Below are 6089 nucleotides of genomic sequence, written 5' to 3' on the forward strand. Positions count from 1 at the left end.
TCTTCAGTAGATACTCTGTATACTCTGATGTTGGTTTTTGTTATCAACGAAGTAGTATACAGCAGGGAGGGTGATTTTTGCTTGGCTGGTTTTCTTTTATTGGTACTGGGTCTTCCAATTTAGCACTGCAAGAACCTCATCAGTACTTTCAAGTACAAACAACAATTCTTGCACACCACATATTCTGATCTATAGGAAATATTTATGCAGATTGAAAACTGCAACCTGAACTTTTAAAAATTCACTTCCTTGTTTTCCCTGACTGCATACGCAAATAATGGTATCTCCAGTTTCTATCCCTCATGATAATGAGGGATAAAAAATATGTTCACCTTAAGATTTAGTGATGTGTAGAGTTTTATATTTTTCAGCCAGTAAAATATCTATGGCAAATGTATGTTTTACCTGGTAGTTTATATAAAAGTAGTATAGGTAATCTTACAGATATGAAGTAAGGAATTCTTTACCTACTGATATGAAGGTTAATTTAAAAATCTGCAAAGGATCTGCATAGATTAAAAAAACAAAAATTAAAGTACTTACAGAAATTCCATGGAGTTTGTAACAACATACCTAAAAGTAGATAACAAAACAATTTCTAAGTTACTACAATTTGATTTGAAGGGATATTTTTGTTGTCTCACAGCACTGCTGAATGTTGTGCTATTTCTTTTTGACATTTAAACTTATGAGATTTGTGGAACATTTTAAAACATTTTTAAAAAAAGTATCTGAGCAACAAAAAGGCAGAAGCTAAATTCTGATCTTACTGTTCCATTAGCCCTGATCTTCTAAAACTGTGTGACTTCACAGTTCTTTTGTGACACAAGGACAGAATACTGTTTTTTTAGCAATGTCTACCATTGTAAAAGAAGTAAAAGAAGGTTTCGTTAAGTACATAAAATTCTGCAGTAATAAAACAGAACAAAACACAGTCTGTATTTGTCAAGGACAAACAGTATCAAACCGATCTAATTTCCTTCATTAGTGTGCCTGGCTTGGTTTAGAAGTGGACAGCAGTGAACGTAATTTAACTTTAGTGAGGCTTTTGTGCTGTTCTGCTATGCAGCTGCTGTAAACAATTCCAGTAAATGGGATCTAGATTAAATCACAATTGTAGGGTTGTAGAATTGGCTGAAACACTCTACTAAGAAGTAGTCATCAGGTTATCAGAGTGAGAGGGCATAGACTGGGATCTGACAGGAATCACAGAACAGTTTGGGCAGGAAGGGAGCTTTAAAGATCACCTAGTTCCAGCCTCCCTGCAATGAGTAGGGACACCTTCAACTAGATCAGGTTGCTCAGAGCCTCATATAACACGACCTTGAATTTTGCACCACATCTCTGGGCAACGTGTTCTGGTGTTTCACGACCCTCATTGTAAAAGACTTTGTTTTTATAGCTAATCTAAACCTGCCCTGCTTCAGTTTAAAACCATTAACCCTTGTCATACCGCAGCCGGCCCTGCGCTTAAATCCAAGTGTGATAATGGCATTTATCTTAACATTTTCTGCTGTTCCTTTTTCTGAGTGTGTTTGTGAAGGATTTGGATGTCAGAAGAAAACATTATTTTACAAAATATGTGGCTAACACTAAGTTTTAACAATTATGAGCTGGACTATTCATAATCAAAAGTATGAATTTCAATGAAGAGAAGCACCTTTCCACTCATACTACTATGGCTGCATTTTCTTTCGATGATGCTACTGATGATTAGATTATCTTCTAGCAATGCTGAAATTAGATGCCCCAAGAACTGACATAATTGCTCTAAAATGGTTACTTGAGAACCATTTCAATAATGATTATCTTGTTTTAGCAAAACCTTACATATGTTTGTTTCAAATTTAGTTCTTGCTAATCTACCCATCAAGGACAAACTAATTCTGCCATATGGGGTAAGAACACAAAAATCCCCTTAAATTTAGCACTTCCTTGTCCCAAATCCTCTACTTTCTTCATAGTTCTTCGTCTCTGAGAATGTGCTTTCCCTTTGAGCTTGTTGGAAGAGATAAAGAAAGGCCAGACTAATGGAATGGAGAGGGGAATTGTCCCAAATTTTGGTACTCTGTGCTATAGCTAGCAGAGAGTACATGAGTAAGTTTTGGAAGGGGGTTTTATTGAAGTATGCTTTTGCTTGATTTTTGTAAACTATATATTCCAAAATATTATAAACTATATATTCCAAAATAACAGGAAGAATCTCTGTGAGATTGCTTTTCCTGTTGCAGGACATTCTTGTAGCAGTTGTGCCATCTGCTTCTATAGTAAATCTGGAAAAGGAATGAAAATATGCTTGGTTGTCTCTCTTGGGAGTCAACTGGAAACTGGGAGAACCATGATGGTGGCTTCTGCCAATCTCTTCTCCCCTACTTTGTAAAATCCTGTGGAAGTTCAGTGGCTTAAGCAGTGCTAAGTAAAGGCAGATAATATTTTACCTCTGAGGTAGATATTAAACCAAGAAACCACTAAAAATTTTTTTTAACTTCTTTTGCTTGGATTTGATGCAAAATCAGCTTAAACCAAATAACAGTTTCCCTTGTGCCTTTCAAGCTTCATTTCCTTTTACCATTCCTATTGCAGAGAGACACATTGGTATCAGTTTTCTTCTTCTGGCCAGTATTCTGGCCAATACTTAGGATATTCTTCATGGGGCACTGGGCTTCTCCTGGTTATGGGGAAAAGGAGATTGGAGATAGAATGCTTTTTAGACCAAAACCAGACTGCTGTGTTTGTTGGTTTCAGTTTATATATTTATTTCTTTTTGCCCAGTATCTAGCTGTGTTATGAAAGTTTGGATAGTTTTTAATTCATAACATTGCAGCACATACTCTGAACACGACCGTACTTTGCCACAGTAGAATTTCTCTCATGGAGGGTCAGCTGGGAAAAAGCAAGGAAGCTGGACAGTGACACATTGGCAATAGTTTCTTACCTGTGTTTTGATGTGGTGTGCACCTTCCTGTGGGAGTCCCAAACAAATTTGGAAGTTAGTGGCACACAATTAGGTTCAGTCTTTGGAGCAGAATGTGATAAGCAGATCTTCTGTGAGATGATTTAAATTGCTCCCAGTTGCATATATGCAACTACTATAAAATTTATTACATGGTATGAGAATCTCTGGATTATTTTTAGAGGAAAAAAACCTTAAGGAAAAAAGAAGCGTGATCTAGACATTATTTGGGATTCTTATGTAAACATAGCTGAGTTTTTTATTAAGTCCTTATAAACAGAAACAGATTGCAAATTACTTGCAAATAGGAATGGACTTGGTATATTAGTTTTCATGAGCTAGCAGTGCAATTTGGGTCAAGTTGTGAAACCACCCATTTCCTTCCTTGTCAGAGTGCTTGGATATTCTCTGTAAAAGAGGAAGGTACCTCTATGCCTAAATTTGCTCTGCCAGATTTATTTAAACCTCCTGGGGGGAGAAAACAGATAGGCACTTTGCACATTTCAGATTGAACTTAAGAACTCACAGAAAGAGTAACCAAATTGTCATTATCCTATGGGAAGGAGATAACCAAAGGAAGAGTTGTTGCAGGCAGTCCTCATGTTCAGCCATAATGTGGCATCTTCTTTCAAGAGGCTGAAAGGAAGAGTGCCTTTACTGGATTCATCCAGCTGGCTTAATCTGTCTGAATATGAAATCCAGAGTGAATTTTATCAAATTGTTTACAGAATTCTGTGCATTACCTTTGTAGTTGTTTAGTGGGTACCCAAATAACCATGCTGTGGAAGTCAGCTTGGTTTTAGTTGAGCAAAACTTTGTTCTTTCCCATGGAAAAGCTGCTGCCCAAATGTGGGTTTGTTCTACACTGAGTATCTCATGTGGATGATGTTTTTAGCATGAGCTTTGTTTTAACATAGGAGAAAGATTTGTAGAATGTCTGAGCTTTAGGCGTACTTAGATAAGCTAAAGCTCCTTTTACAGGGAACATGTGAAGTTCAGCTTCCTCATTTGAGAGCAGGGTTTAGGAGCAGAAAGAATACAGTTAATTCACAGACGAGTGAGTGTGACAGCTCAAAGCCACCGTAAATGCTATTTGCAGAAGAAACTCACTTTTGTCAAAAATCAAGAATATTAGTTCTGCTGTTCCTCCTTTTAATGTGTTCAGCACTGTTCTTACTCTTTCCTATAGTACAGCTCAAATTCAATAAATTGCAGGAAGAATATTTTCCCACTATATAACCACTGAGGGTTTTATACATTGGACAAGAATTATGGCAGCAGTGAGGCTGTTACGAAATGAACCTTTACAAATGACAGAAAACAACACCAAATTGTCAGAGTCCTCTCCAAGCTGCAGGTCATCTGTTCTTGCCCTGTGCTCAGAGCATGGCTAACTGCAGAGGGTTACTTGGTATCACATCCTGTTCAATCCTGGCTCCAAGGACAGATGTTTCACTGCCTGAGTAATCTGTTCGGTATGTTCTGCTGGCTTCATATCACATCACCTTCACTTCCAGCAGCCTACAGGACAGGCTGCTTTCCTCAGAGCCTTTTCCTTCCAGTGTTATCTGTAGAAGCTGCACCAATCCATTTTTAGATCCTAATACTCCAGTCAGGGTGCAAGGAATGAAGTGGCTGTATTTCCAGCTTGTGCTAATTACCCCCCTTCCACTTCCCATTTAGGCAAGGAGTTTTCCAAGTGGTAGAGCAAAGGGCATCAATGTCTCTGTTTGAAAACTGGATATGCAGAATGTCAAACCCAGGCTATTAGATACCCTTTATGCTGCTTAGACAGAAGATGACGTAGGGTGATTACCTCTTTTCACCAATGAAGAAATTCACCTGCATCCTCTAAGAAATCATACTTCTGCCAGGTAACGTATCAGATTCTGTGATAAATCTGCCTCTGCAAAGTGACAGGTCTATTGTAGCTGCAGGTTTAAATTGGCTTTCAGAAACTTGTAGAACATGTCAAAGAGAGTTTCACTAAGTCTATGAAAAGATCCAGTTCCTGTAACAATACGGGATTAGGTTTTTGACGTGTTACTGGAAATCAAGAGTGCTTTCTTTTTTGAAGAGCTTTCTCTGCCTTAGTGTGCCCAGTAACCTTTGTTATTAACTTCTTGTTTCTCTTTAAAGCTGTATAGCCTTTCTTTTCTTACTATTCTTGGTAGCTAGTATCAGTCCCACTCTTTAAACAGTTGTTTAAACACTCAGTTGTCCTCAGTGACCCTAGTTTCTTTTTACACGAACATAAAGCCACCTTTGTTGGACTCTCACTTGAGAAGTCACACTTTTAAGACTGAACCACGAACAGCTGTAGACAGTGACTGTATCAGTTATGACATATTTATTTCTACCTGCCCATAAGCAGCCTTAAATTGAACCTTTGTAAATACTCCATTTTCACTATTTTATGAATAATTATCCCATACCTACTTTATAGAAAGATCTGGGCCCCAATCATCAAAATCAATGTTTATGAAGAAATAATCAAGATAATGAAGAATTCAAAAGGTTTATGACATAAAGAACGGCAAAAGTTTTCATTTAGAACAAGTATTTGTCATAAATTTAAATTAAGTCTTAGTTATTTAAGGACATGAAAGTCTAGGAGATGCATTTGGTAGTCTTGCTTCTCTACCCCCACACAAATATAGTTAAGATTAATAATGTGATACATAATTGACAAGTTAATAAATGAAAGCACACACTCTATCCTACTTCAGCATGCTGCTACTCCCATTGGACTGTTTTTTTTTCCTTATAAAGATTAATCTGTATGTCTGACTTCTCTTCACTGTAATCCAATGCAATTCTTTCATCCCCTGACTCATACAGGCTATTATCTTGCTATAAAAGATAAAAAATGGCACAGGGAAAACCCAAAGTGAATCCACATGAATTATTTGGTGCTGAGAGGGCTTCCAAAACTGGGGGAGAGGCAACATAACAAAAGCTCCATTTTACATACTTAGGAAGCCTTCTTCCACAATTTCTTTAATGCCTCTGACACCTGAGCAGATAACCCCATTCAAAGAATTATACTTTATTTTTAGCATATTTAAAAATGGTTCATATATTTCACAGCTTTGTAGTAGGACATTTTTAAGCACAACAGAAGACAGGATGTAAG

This window comes from Manacus candei, unplaced genomic scaffold (assembly GCF_025592945.1).
Source record: "Manacus candei isolate 608988 ecotype Guabito, Panama unplaced genomic scaffold, ASM2559294v1 h1tg000049l, whole genome shotgun sequence".
NCBI lineage: Eukaryota > Metazoa > Chordata > Aves > Passeriformes > Pipridae > Manacus > Manacus candei.